Source organism: Acanthochromis polyacanthus, chromosome 10, assembly GCF_021347895.1.
Source record: "Acanthochromis polyacanthus isolate Apoly-LR-REF ecotype Palm Island chromosome 10, KAUST_Apoly_ChrSc, whole genome shotgun sequence".
Lineage (NCBI taxonomy): Eukaryota > Metazoa > Chordata > Actinopteri > Pomacentridae > Acanthochromis > Acanthochromis polyacanthus.
The window spans coordinates 13,209,006-13,224,509 of record NC_067122.1 but is presented as its reverse complement, the minus strand read 5'-3'; positions in this window follow the sequence as shown (position 1 = coordinate 13,224,509).

The window sequence follows — 15,504 nt, the reverse complement described above, 5'->3', positions numbered from 1 at the left end:
GCTTATTTTACACTAAACCTTAAAAATATATTGTACTTTCGATTCTAAAAAAAAACACCAACAATACACTTTTTAAAGATGTAAACCTTTTGGCTAGAAGTATACGATGTGGTGTGAAATAATCAGTGTAAACACTTAAGCCTCCCATAACTTTCATACAGGCTGAATCTTTACAATATATACAATATGCCACACTATATTTTGTTGTACTTGTGGCTAAAGTACTCTTTTTGGTCTAGTTTTGGTACAAACATGCACTATTCCTGAATCTTTATTTCTGAGTGTGCAGCAGTGAGTGCTCAACTCAAGTGCTAGAGAGCAAGCCTTCCTCCAGATTTTCTTTACTTTCATTAAAATACCAGAGGTCATGAGTACTTGTGTTGTTTACAGTGCTGTTCAATCTCCTGCTGTATTCCAGCTGTGGGCTTATTTTGGTGCCAGTGTGAGAACACAAGCAGGTGAGACAGATGAAGGTCACGCTGCTCAATACTTAAAGAATGTTTGTGTTCATCATTGTCTTCTTAAGAGAACTGAGAGAAAAAAAATAATCATCTTTTTTGGAACTTCAGCTCCTCTGGTTGGTAAACAGTTCAGAATCGTTAATGTGAGCGTTAAAGACAAACTGAAGCTCACCTTTTCTCCGACACCCTCGTGGATTCATAACTTAGAAATATCTCGAGCCTCATACCTTCCCTCTAAGAAACTCACATCTCAGACTAGAAAGAGTCTGAGTCTAAGACTCTGAATTACAGTGTGGATGTAGCCGTTGTAGCTCTTTGTACTTCCTGCAAATCAGACGAATACTATATCAGAGTGAAATGTTTGCTACTGCTCATGAGAAATCCTTATCTTATCCAAAGATAAAACACCCACTAAGCTGTTTCCTCATTTTTTGTTTTTTATCTTTCGAACACAGATTTGCTTTACTAAGGAAAGATTATGATATGGTAGAAATGATTAACAAATTCAGATTGCAGTAAGAAAAGTAATATATGTATACCATAAACTACAAAGTGCAGCGACATGATTGGGTAGTTTGAACTCAGGATATCAGAAGTTTGGAGAAAACTTTTACATTTTCTCCTGCAATAATCTCTTGGAACTGGAATGACCCTATGGGTGACCAGCTGAAACACAATTAATCATGTGAATGATAAAGTACAAAAATCTTTTTAGTATATCTGTAACCTTCAGTGGGGGTCTGGTACATCCCGTACCACCTCACGTAAGCACATTCCTGATACTGCACCATGAATCATCCTCTCTCCATTTACTGCTCTTGGTTTCCTACTCTCTTGTTGCAAGCACAACTGTTAGTTATCCTCTCTTACCTCAGACTATTCTAAAATGAGCAGCATTACTTAACCATCTTTTCTGCTTTTGCCATGAGCAGCAGGTATATAATGAGCAAAACAAAGGATGTCTGGGTAATATCTGAGCTCTGTTACCTGCTAAAATGGAGGACTACAATGCCAACCTTTTCCATTATAAAAAGATAAGGTGCAGTTGCCCCTGGTTTCATCATACTACATGTCAGAAATTTCTTGTTGAACTCTGCAGGTTCTCTCCTCCTTGTCTGGATGTGTCTGGCAGCTTAGAGAAGCTGCTGCCTTGTTTATTTTATGTAACAACTCAAATCCCTCTTAGACCTATTAACTGAGAAACATTTTCACATCCCACTGCATCAATAACAGTTGAGAGCAGACAAATGAACCTGTTAAGATTCAAGGATCCTGACCAGAAAGGGGTCCATCAACTGTGTGTTAACTGGCTCTGTTTTCACCCTGACTAATTTTGCAGCTAATTTGTATTGCAGCTGAGAGTCACTGATCAATTATGAAAACATTTTCAGACTGCATGCACTCATCCATCATTCAAGGTAGAAGATGAATAATAAGAGCCCATCCATTGTGAATTATTAATTTGCATTTAAACAGACAAGTTCATTTTAATTACCCCTGTTGGTTGGTTGTGCTCTGGTCACCATGGAGGATGGCTATGTACCCCATGCAACATCCATCCATTATCTAAACACTGCTTAATCTTCATTAGGGTCATGGGGGAGCTGGAGTCTATCCCAGCTGACTTAGGGTGAAGGCAGGGGACACCCTGGACAGGTCTGCAGTCTATCATAGGGCTACATATACAGACAAACAACTACACTCATATTCCAAACTCCATGTAGAAAGATCCTGGGGAGGCCGAATCAGGGATCTTCTTGCTGCAAGGCGAAAGTGCCCTCATGTAACATTTGTATTTTTTTTTCCTGTCTGAAACGCTGACCACAAAGAAGATGGAACTAAACCAATTTTGGTTGCATTTGCTACAGTGGTTCTTACTGAATCTATGCAGGTTTCCATAAACAAGCAGGACCATTATTCATGTTCAAGCATCACAGCCATCTTCCCAAGGACAACAGCTACTCAATCAGACTGTGCCAGACTAAGTCAAATTTGATATATAACCACATAAAGCCTGAACACCAAAAACAATTTAATGATAAAGCTATGGTAGGCATAAATCTGGAAAAGGCACACAAAGAAACCAAAAAATTCTCCTGCATTCTTACCTCAGGTTTTCTGTTTCTGTCCTAAACTTCTCACACCAGATTAGCATATGCATATGCTGCATACACAACACATGCTCGATTGTAAACATGAACAAAAATTTGAAACTGAAGGAGCCACAGATGCAGTATTGAGCCTTTGTCTATGGTTAGCAGAGAGCTAAACTACGAGCAACATTCAATATGTCCCACATCCCACATCACTTACTTTGTCATTTTCCTTTTAATACACCGTTTTCACAAAGTAATTTCGGTTGCTTATGGCTGGGACATATTACTTCATTATAACTTTATACCTGGCTGTGCGTTCTCAGCGATTCAAGCCTGTTACTGAAGCGAGACATCATGACATATTTTGCACTGCACAAAGGACTGTGGGTCAGAGTGGCCATAAAAGCATGCCAGCTTACAAACTACAAAATGTAACTGGAAATTCTAAGACATTTGGCATTCTACATGTGACATATTATGAACATACTGACTCTTTTACATAGTATGGTATTGCGGGTATTAGAATTCACCCATAGCCTTTTATCATTAGCTTGCATGGTAATTCTACCTACACAACTTAACCAGTTAATCTACACAATAAGATATTGGACAAAGCATCCGTTTACAAGAAAAATGGCAAGCTCCGAGTATAGAAGTTACTGGATAAAACAGCAGTTCTTTAGCACGCAACACCAATACTGACATATGTTTTATTGCCTTTATTGTCACATTTTGTTTCAGACTCTATTTCTGATATGCCCTTCCTTCTGTTCCTGGGTTACTTTTCAGCATCGGTAGTTGTTGCTAGTGCCAGGAGAGCAACATCTCCTGCCGGATTTCCACTATCTGAAGGGATGGGATGTGCATTTGTGTGTGTAGAACAGCCTAAAGGAACAAAACCTTTTCTCAGCAAACACCTGGGATTGGCCCAAGTCTCCCATCATGGGGTGGATTTTCTATGATGGCAAAAAAAAAATCAGCATACTTCAGCTTTAAGTCAGTCCTAATACAATACAATATGCACATTGAAGGAGTTACTGGGCCTTGCGTCAGTAATGTCTTTAAAGTAAATATGGCATCTGGGTATTGTATCTATATAGACAAGAGTGTATTGAATGATTCTTATATATATATATATATATATATATAAATATTCTTTTTTTTACTTTAATACGTGTGTTTTTACTAGAAAAATGAAAAGACCAACCTCATTAAAAGCTATAGTGCATGTGTGTATTTGGAAATCCCAAAACAATACTTGATTATTCAGAGATTTTACAATCAAGAAAAGAATTCTGGTTCCACTGAGCTCCTATATTTATGCTCACTACTTTTTCCACAAAATGCAGATGTTAAAAATTTATACTGTCAGCTGCAGGTATGAATCATACTTCAGAGACTAAGTGAACTTGAGAGCATCCATGATTGATTATAAATCTAATTTCTAAAGATGCACCGGCACAGGTTCATCCCTAGCCTTCAAGAAAACCATACAGAAAATTATGGCACTGTAGATTCCTTACTGTGAGGGAAAATGACAACTGCGAGATTTTCTTAACTCTTCACTGCCTCCGCTAATTAAATTTTAATGCATTACCACTTTACTTTGCATTCTCTTCATTTCCATCACAAACTCAGAGCAGCAACATGAAAGAAGCTACAGGGCACAGTATTGTTGTCTCTCACTGTTTCTATCCCTGCGAGTGTCACAGGCATAGCGGGGAAAATAGGACATCCATTGAACGCTCCTTCAAAATCCACTCCAACAGAAATGAGTCACACAAAAGCGGTTTAAATCTTCAAAAGTTCTTTTATGAGCCGTCTTACATTAAATAAAATAAATAAAAGATCTAAATATTATACTTGAAGAAACGGTTCCATGCTCAATTAAGTACATTTGTGCCTCAGTAAGAGAACAAAGACAGTACGGAGCAACTTATTTATGGCTGCTGCGTGTCTCTGTGCCATAAAGGTGCACACAGCTGCACATTCAAGTCAGCACGGCAGAGTTGTATTTCATGGCTACAACTCTTTGATACAGTGTCATAAAAAGAGATGGCAATTAAAACCCACAGCATCATAGTCAGAACGTGACTCGAAGCGTACCGGATTCAATCTGCTCAGTATACAAATCATTTCAATTGATCTGTGGAGGATGGTGGCCGGGTTGAGTGTTTGTGTTTGTACAATAAAAAAAAACAAAAAAACAAGTGTGTGTGTCTAGTAAAGGATACAAAGACAGAGTGCATTTGCATTCAGTTTAAAGGCACAATTAGAGTTTTTGTTTGTTTGTTTGTTTATAACATATAGTACGTTAGGATGCAACCTTTGTCTAGTTATAAGCAATTTCATCATTCCTCAATTAATCGGAATTAACTGATAAGGAATAAGGAAGAGGGACCTCCTGTGTTAAAATGTGTGACTGATCCATCCACTCTGAACTCTAAATCTCTATTTTAACATATTCTCATTTTGTTTTTAGAAGATTTTGTCTATTTTTTCATAAATATGTCATTTTGAGACACTTACTGGCTAATTTTGTGCTTTTTCCAGACTAATTTTAGGACTAATAATTAAGATTTCATTGTGTTGTTAAAAGTCAATAAAATTGAAACTGATCATAGGGTCTGATCATAGTTAAATACACATTTGTTACTAATTTCTTGCACATCATTTTTGATTTTGTACCTCATATTGTGCCTTGAAATTCCACATGCATGTGTGTTCATGTGTGGCCCACATCGTTTAAAACCGTAGTCAGGAGGCAGGGCTGTAAGGTGAAGGATGAACAAATTAAACATCACCCGGGCTATCTCTGTAAGGCTGTACTGCTTGTTGTTCCACAAAACAGGAGGATGTTGTCGAGTGTGGTGATTTCAAAGGAATGCAAATGCAGGTGCAAGGGGTTACATGGTGTCCAGAACTGTCATTCATTCTCACCCCACATGCAGCTGTTTTATCAGAGGCTGAGAAAGACTCTTCAGCAAGAAATAAGGCTGTAGAAAGAGTGTTAAAGGTACAGGGGAGAGCTTTTCTTCTTTGAAGGACGGAACAGAAGTGCTGCTCAGGTTTGAAGCTCTTATCTGCTACTGAGCAAAGTGTTCACTTCACTATTGTATGCAAGACCAAAGCATCAGTGTCTGTCCACTTGGAGGAATGGACCACAAAACACCTGTGTTGTTGGAAAAAAATAACGCATGTGGGTGTACACATGACTGTAGCATTTAAAATAGTACAAAAATGTCTAATTCTGTCAAACACAATTTCTTCTGATAAAGATAATACACATGAATCAGATACATTATCTAAAGTACATTGGAATGGGTTTGTTATGTGTACATATTATAAGGCAGCCTTTCACTGCAGGAGCTCAGGGGAGGTGCATAGCAGGAGAAAAGTTTACAGGAATGGCCCTTCTGTTTCCATTGTGGTGTAGGATCGGACTGCTTCAACCATAACATTAACTCCTGCGAGCCTCCAAAACAGCAACAAATAGTAGTTATTGGATAAATCTCCAGTTCTATAAGCATGGAAAACAACAGAGGGTTTATTATATAAGTCTACATGGGGAATTTTACATTGACAGTAGCAATGTTTTGGAAATAAAGCCGTGACAAGGACATTGAAAGGGCGGGAAACAAATGGCACTTGACGTCATATCCTAATTCAACTAATAGACATTTGCATTCTATGAGTTTAATCAATCAGCATTGAGACCCACACGGCAGTTTCAGGGTTACCTACTCTGAAGGGGGTACTTTTTTATAACCCTGACAGAGATTCAGGGGTGTCTCTAGTGGTCAAAATAGTCTGCAAGTTCCTGCAGTAGAAAATGGTTTATAGATATCAAACTTTGTGGAGTGAAAATGGTCATTGCATAATTGAAGCATGCGTGGTATTATGATACTGGCCCTCTTATCAGCCAAACGGATTGTTTAAACAACCTGGCAACAATGCCATCCAAACTGGTTGAGTAAGAAGAATTGGCGTAAAGACTTTTTGGACTTGCTATCAATGCTCAGGCTTAATTAATTCTTCAAGGCGAGGACAGGCCATCTGGATTTGATGGACTCTGGAACTTTATGACCTCATCCGACTGTTTTTTGGTTTTTGTGTCTTTATCATTGTATCCATTAGAAAAAAAACACTTATCACTTGAAAATATGCTCCATAGCATACAATATGGACAACACAGGAATGCAAAAGACTGAAAGGAGATATGAGCTGTTTTTGATTAGGCCTCTGGGACCTTTCCTTCAGTGGCCTACCCAACCTGTGCCACCATATTCTCGTCTGTCAAAGTCTGACCTTTTCTTTCCATTTTAGTCTGTTGAGCTATTTATGCCACTGTTAAACATACCAGGGCCGGCCTCTGTTTAGCTCCATACAGTTGTTTGGCAACATCAGTAGATGCTGTGCTCCTCTGACAGGGGTCACAGACTGGCAGCGGATCAGATGGATGAAGCAAGGAGCCTTCAGGACGTATTGTAATCCATTTATTCCATTCATTCATCTTTAAAAGACTGAGTTACAGTGTCTTTGAGTTGAATTACACTGGTGTAATAGGTGCTTAAAAGTTGGTGGTTTGAAGATAGGCTTTCATATTTTGGTCTAATATTAGCCCTTTATGGTCGTAAAACAAGACATGGCAGGAATGGTAAATATAACTGTACAAGAGTGCACAGGAAGGAAGGATGAGCCAATAAAACCTGGGTAAGTAGGTTAGGCTAAAGATTAACCAGGAGGCAGCAGATATGTTTATTTTAAGAACAACACAGCAATCTTTGTTTTCATCTTAGAACTTAAACTTTAGTAAATTTCAGTTAAACTGAAAAGTTATTTCAAAGTTGTACTGTTACTAAGTCAACGATGACATATACATTCATTGTTTTGTTTATTATTGCAGTCCCGAATGTCATCACAACTGATATGATGACCAAGATAATGGAGTTTTGCTGAAAACGGCAAATTTTTGGGAAATATGCTTCTTTGCTTTCTCGTCAAACAATTAGTGCAGTCAATGCCACTCGAATATAGTAACTTTAACTGCAGAGCAAGTTTCAGACTGCTTCACAATAAAGTCATTGTCCAGTTAGACAAATAATGAAACCAAAATCAAGTAATAATATCGCAAATATGCAGCATAATCGTGATAAAATAGTCTTTACCTATCAAGATGTTTTTATGTAGCACATCTATGACAACAGCTGCTCCGCCAAAATGCCTTCTAACAAAAAGGATTACGATTGGTGACCAAACATTGCAGTTAAGACCCTGTAGTGTTAGTTAAGGTGTGATTATGCCCAAGCTATTTACGTACTAGTGATTCAATCTAACAAAAAGATTTAAAATACTACTTTACTTGACTGTAGCATCTGTAGCATACCCTGCAGAGTCATTAATTACAGAGATTAACATAACTACTAATGTAATCTACTACTGCAGTGTGGAACAGCTGGTACAACATTCACCAAAGGGAGTGAGACACTGGGTCAGTGTTGTTTACATACAATTACATGTGCAAACTCAAGATTAAATCAGTCTAAAGGCATTGCTTCATTCTTAAAAAGGTTTCCATTTGTCGCCGTCTAAAGCTGTAGTTTATGCTGACTTGTACCTCGTCTGCAAACTAATACTTAGCAAAACAATTGGAATTTCCTTTTTTTAAAAACAGTCTTTAAGGGAGATTGTGTCCGAATGGAGGGCTGCAGCGCTGCACTGAACTATGTGCTTGGAAATCATAAAAGAGCTTTTGACTACCTCGAATAAGAATAAAATGTAGAGCCCATATTGTGTTAAACTTACTTTGACATTGTAATCTTCCAATAATTTGGCTGACTGACTCTGTATTGCCTTGTCATTTACTTTGTGGCGACCATGTCCCTCTGTCAGAGCCTATCAGCTCCCTTTTGGACCGGCTGTCTTCTTTGGCTTGTAGTACGAATTGAATGGATGCTTTATGCATGCAGACGGATGGTCATGTCTGTCTGGATTATTCCTTCACTTTAGACATCTGTGAAGACCTGGAGAGCGTTATCTCCACACATTTATGTCCACATGAGTGAGTTCATCCTTAAATGTTACAAATAAAATCACACACATTTCTTTTGCATAAAGTTTCAAATCAAGTTTGTGGAGTTGAAAAGACGACTGAGCAAACAGCAAAGGCCATGAGGATTAGACTGAAATGGGTTGAGTCCCATATTTATGTATGAGGGGGTTAGATATGACCAAGCACGTTCTGCATTGAAAGATGGGTAGTTCTTGAATAGGGTTATCCTTGTACCTTATCAAAAAGTTTCCTACACATACATTTTGTTAGCAAAACATTTTTTAAATACATAAATGCTGCTTTTGATTTTAAAGAAAAATTCCACACTGAACTTGCTTCAAAGAGGTATTTGCATCGACATGAGACCAAACATCGCCGTCTGGAAAGAGGTGCAGAAACACTGCATGCCAGACAAACCGGCTGAGGAACAGTTTTTATCCACGGGCAGTTAGACTTTTAAACTCAAAGGAGTAACCCCCATAGATACTTCTAGACAATTTTCTCTTGGCCAAACATGGAACAGGGCAACATGAGTTTGTGTACACGTGGACTTCTATTGGATTATTGTATTTTTTTGAGTGCACCATGGGGAAATGCTCCCACCCATTTAGTTGTACAATTTTTGTGTACAATGACAATAAAGCTATTCTATTTGATAATATCTCTGAAGACTGTATTCTTTAAAAAATGAAGGAAATAGCTTGATGATTGAAAAGAAAAATTTAAAAAGAAGATAAAAAGAAAAGAAATAGAGCACAGTGAAAAACAAATATTTAGAAAGTGGAGAAAATAACTACAAAACTGGCTGTTCAACTCCCTTCTGCTTTCTGAAAATTGTCTATTAGATAGGTGCTGTTTCTGCAATCTATCCTGAAATTCCATTATTAATTAAAAATATACAGTAGATATGAAGAAAATTGTATTCAGGAAAACCATGTAAAATAAAACCTAATAAAAAAAAATCGAAAGTTTCATGCCCATGTTTAAAAACAAACAACAGCCCTCACACAAATTAAAAGTGACGGAGAAGCGGTGAACCAACATGTGTCCTCTCACACTCTGGAACAATTCTGCCTATTATTAGACCAAACAAGCAACTGATCTGTGTAACTGCCTGATCTTCCTTTCTGCTCTTATTCATCTGAAGTGTTTTTGTGCTTCTGTGCTGGTGACAGCTGGAGGCGTAATGCTTCATCCATCTCGTTTTTGTAAAGGGAATATCTCAGGAACACCTTGAGGGAACGTCAATAAATTTGGCTCAGACGTTTGCTTGGACTAAATGATCAACTGATTTTGGTAGTCAAAGGTCACTGAGACCACACAAATAGACTTGTCAACCATACTGCAGGAATTCTTCTGCTAATTATGACATAATTTCATATAAATGTCTAATAGGACTAAATTATAAAGTGATTCAATTTTATATCCGCAAGGTCAAAGTTCAGCTACACTGTCACATTACAATGTTCTGCAAAAACACTTTCCTGGTTATTATTCAACACTATAACTCAGGAACAGAAGCAGAGATTGTTGATTTGTTGACACTAGTCTTGGGTGTTCATCTTGCATAGAACATGTTGGTGAAGCATTAACATTTTAGAATTTGAAGCTTCATTGCAGCAAAAGCCATATTTGATGCACTGTCTTCTGTCATGGCTACAACTTTGCGTTCTAATTAATTTGTAATGACAATCAAATTTTTCCATTTGAAAGCACTTTGGTTTAAAGTGTGTTGTTTGTATGTGTAATATAAATAACAAAACTGACCAAATTTCACCATGCTAAATGTATTTCCTCTGCAGCTCTGTCTCCTGTCCTCTGCAGAGATGGGACCAAGTCACACATGTGCAAGTCTCAAGTAAGTCTCAAGTCTTAGCCTTCAAGTCTCAAGTAAGTCCCAAGTATTTTTTTCTTGGGCAAGTCAAGTCAAGTCACAGGTTATGTCAATTCAAGTCAAGTCAAGTCCTGTAATAGGTCAAGTCAAGTCCAAGTCAAGTCACATTATTGTAATTTTACCTGCAGAATATGATCTTAATAAAGTGAAAAGACAAGATATAAGTAACTATCAGTAAACAACACTGGCTAATGTGTCCAACATGTTAAAAAGACTCTGATATTAATAACAAATTGACAAGCACTTATGAAGAGAATAACATTTTTTTTTAAGTATTATTGATTGTGTGACAGCACACTTTACCCAAGGCAGCAGCTAATCCCCCTACTCCTTACTGTTATATTAGCTAACATTAGCTAAAATGCTAACTAACCAGACAATGTAAATAGGGTCTGATATTAAAAACAAATTGACAAGCACTTACTGGGCCGAATGGGTCTTCAAATGTCGGACGTAATTTGACATTGTCGTCTGACTGTCTGTGATTTTCACGTTGCACGTCTTGCAAACTGCTGTTCGTTGTTTACCGTCTTGATAGAAATCCTGATACCCGAAGGTGACGATTACCTTGGGTACGGCTGACATATTCATATCCGGGAGTGGGCGCTGCCGTGGAGGCCTACTAAGGTAGCCAACATAGAGAGGGCGGGGCTGATTGATACGGCAAGCCGATTTCAAATTAAAAGCCTATGTTCGACTATCCAGCATTTTACATATCAACAACATCATTCAAACTGAAAACATGATGTGAATAATAATAATAATAACACTCAAGTCATTCAAGTCATCATGTCTCAAGTCAAGTCAAGTCCCGAATCTCTAACTTCCAAGTCCAAGTCAAGTCGTAAGTATTTTATTTTTTTCAAGTCAAGTCACAAGTCATTAAAACAGCGACTCGAGTTGACTCGAGTCCAAGTCATCAAGTCTCAAGTCCCCATCTCTGCTCATCTGTACTCCGTTTCTGAGCCATGCTGCATCTATTTTATTGATCAAGTAGAAGTATTGATCTCAGCTTCTCTTGTCATCTCCTCTCTGCTTTGTGTAAACACAAGCTGCAGTTCACCAAAATATCTCAGCTTTTTTTGTTATGTGACAGCTGGTCATAGCTAAGTTAATCATGACTTCTTAGTTGGATCTGGTTACTGCAAACTATTTATTTTGGCAAATTTTGATTGAGGCTTAAAGTAGAAAATCACTTTGATGAAATATCACAATTGTAATCTTATTTTTGATTAAACTTCCTGATCGATCGGCACCTAGTACATGGTACATTCGTAGGCCGTCAGAAAGTTTCCCATCTATCAATTCTCTCCGTTTCAACAGAGTCCATTATTGAACTTTCTCTGTTCAATAATGTAACTGAACACATGATGAATGTAAATAAGACACATGTTGTGTTGTGACAATTCCATTAGCAAAACAGGCCAAACAGTTGCCATCAAAGTCCTGTCAAATCAAAACTGCTCCGATAAAACCACACAGAACGGAACCTTAACCTTGTCTCCATGTAGGTTTCTCTAAACATTTTGAGGATGATCACCTCTTTAGGCCATAAACAGCATGGACCAGTGCACAAAGCTTTTTGTATTCTCCCACACCAACAGCCATGCAGAATGTTATTTACTCTGCGGCTGAGGATAAGGAAGAAGTTAGGTCACAAACAGCCACTCCAGCCACAGGTCTGTCCCCCAGGGGAGACCTTGAGATTGGGATTTTGTGCCAGGCTGAGCAGCCATTTCTCTTGGACTAAGGTGATAAAAACTCTCTAAGGTACAACCTACAGTATGCAGCTGAAAAATTACAATCGGTGAACATGATGGCAGTACAACAGAGTCAGACAATTACATAGAAATTTCAGAGCAATTTCCACTCAACTGCATGGACATGCTCCTAACTAAAAGCACAGTCTCGGTGATTTCTTTCAATTATTACAGACTTCAAGTAATGAAACAAGCGTGCGACGTCACATGGGGAAATATTAGAGCCAATCTACCACACCGTCTCCTTAGGTTACTGTGTTAAAGGTCAAGTTTGGTATGTGACCATGAATAAAACAGAAGCATGGCTCATGGTTCTATTAAGGAAGCGTTGGTTGAAGAAGACTTTCTCTTTGGTTGTGTGGGTGAAGGAGAAGAAGGCTGGAGTGATCGCCACAGCTGGAATGTGGCCATAAGCATGCCCGTGAATTTACAAAGCTAAGATCGGGGCCGTTTGAGAAGTTACAGAGTGACAGGGAAGGTAAAAGCTTAACATTCTCAGGAATCACTTTATAAATCACTTAGGTTGTTGCTTATTATTCTTTTTGCACAGTTGTTTATATTTATTGTGCAGCAATGTGAAGGTGGACACCAGTAATTTCACAATTTTTGAAATAGTGACATCATGCTGTCACTTAGTTTAGTTTTAGGCCGTGATCTTCAATATGATTTGTCAGCTGACTTGGTCTTTCTTGAGTGGGAATGTGGGTGCTATCTTGTGCGTCAACCTGACTCAATGGCAGGTCAATAGTGTAATCCACCACTGAAAACAGTCAGTGTTCTTTAGACACTCTTGAGGGTTAAACTGGGTGAACCAAACACTTAACTTGACTAAAGACTCACTCTAAATAAAGCTGAAAACGCCTGGTAACCTAGCAAAAATAAGGCCACAAACAACTCATAATGCAACACTCTCTGTGTCTGTCTGTCCCTCACTACTCATCTTTCCTATGTCTGTATCTAAAAGGAAGCATTGTAAAGTCTTGATCATGTATCATGTAGTGAACTGAGAGGGCTTATGTTGGGAATTGATGCAAATAAATAAATAAAACTGAAATTAATGAGAATTTCAACCAAAACACTCTCTCCATTCAAAAGGAATATTTGATCTCAACAAGTAATTGTTTTGACCTCTAACCCTCATGATGGCCTTTTCAAACTTAATTTTTAGGAAAAAAAAACACAATCTTAGTTGTGTAAGATACCATACTTGAGACCAACAAAGCAACAAAACCTGTCTCTTTGTTGTCATATCAGTATGAAAGGCAAACATCTACAATTCTACAATTTCATTTAGCAGACGCTTTTGTCCAAAGCGACGTACAACACAAGCAAGCATCTAAAATATTCCAATTTTGCACACTTAAACATTTGGATTAATCTATACAGATTATGTAAAGCTTTAAATAACAGAAATAAAAATGCCAATGGCTCAAATTAATGACTCCTACTGGCACTCGAACTGGCTACAGCTTAATTTGTGATATCCATACCTGTGGACTGAACACAAACGGTGAAGGTGTACATGGTTCCATTTGTACCACAATTTTAGGTACGCATCAGTACGGAAAGTGGATTGCACATGTGCAAAATAGAACAATGATGCAAAGGATGCCAAGCGTCATTAGTACTTTAGGATGTTGGCCTCAAAGTCTAAAGAACCAACGTGCTGCATTGACGCTCACGTTGATCACAGAAAACACAACACCCATGAAGGTTTTCGGCTGCAATCTTTGTGTTTTCTAGCTACAGAGTGTTTCCAGCAGCAAATAGAAGATACCTCCCAGACAAGCATTCACTCGCTTTAATTCTGGGCTTCAGGTGAATGTCGCGTTTGGACCCTTGAGGATTTCAGGAAATGACAAAATTTACAGACCACACAGACATGGAAAGCATTAATTAATGGATTAGTATTCACCTGTATGCGGTGTGCAGTCAGCAGTGTTTCCCTTTGTAAAAAAAACCTCATGGGTGCCAGTGGTCTGTAGGAGGTGACTCTATGCTCCCCAGATGTCAAAACCCACGTTGGAAGTCCTATAAGGTCACCACCGTCTAAGAGAGCAGCAACAGCAGTTTATCTTTTAACAAAAGAATTCTTTATTTTCTCGTGTCCTCTGTTTCTTTCTCAACCATCACCTCCAAATCTACTCACCCCTCTTCACCTTCCTAATCCTTAGCACACTCACTGCACTACCAAGCTGGCATCTCAGATTCCTGCAGCTGGTGGAAAATAAAAAGAAAGGCATGACAGTAGAAAAAAAGCAGATGACTGCACTGGCATCCGAGTATACTTAAACTTTTAATCAATGGAAAACCACGGAAGACATTTCTAATCGACTCAATAAATCTAATATTTCATGCCTCCTGACCTCTTTTAACAATGATCAGTCTGCCTAGCATTTCACATAAAAAGAGTCAAACACGAAAACAGCATCTGAATGCTATTAATAAAAACCGCCGTAAATTAAAAGAGGCTTGTGATTTGTTAGTCCTTCATAAGAACAGAGAAATCCAATGTATCTTTGATGGCCATGCTTTAGAGAAAGAGGAACAAGAAGACTGAGTAATTGCATAAGATGAAGGTTAATCTGCTGTGTTTTCCCACACAAAAAATGAAAAATGGTGATCCCTTTGCCAACCTAAAAAACGCTGGATCTGCTTGGTGGAATAAGTGGGGAAGATGAATGGAGAGAGAAGAAAAGGCAATTTGATGGTCAAACCCTGAGAGTTATGTGTCACATGTGCCCTGTGATTATATGGAGATGTTAATGGCTCCTGAAAATGTGCGTACACTTATCTATAACCTGAGACTCTGCACTGCCTGACAGATACTCAGGAGATTTATTTTCCAATGAGGAACACAGAGTCTATTCATGTAGAATGAATGTACTGCGACTGTGGGCTTGATGTCTAAATAATGTTTCACCACTTATTGAATTACAAGCAAAGAAATTGAAAGATAAAAGTTTAATTAGTGTTTCAATAACATTTAGTAACCACAAACTGTATTTGATTAATTACTAAAAGCTTTTTCTTGGATTCAGAATGCTCCAGAGTAGTTTGGATACAGTGAACATGTAAATTGGTGTATACCTTCTATGTCAAAGACTTGCCATCAAAACATTTCATTGTTGCTTTTCTTTAAGCACACAAATGCCCTGTCTCCAACAAAAAAACATCTTTCGGTGTCAAAACTTACACCCATATTTTTAAGACATTTTGTGGAATTTGAACATTTCTGACT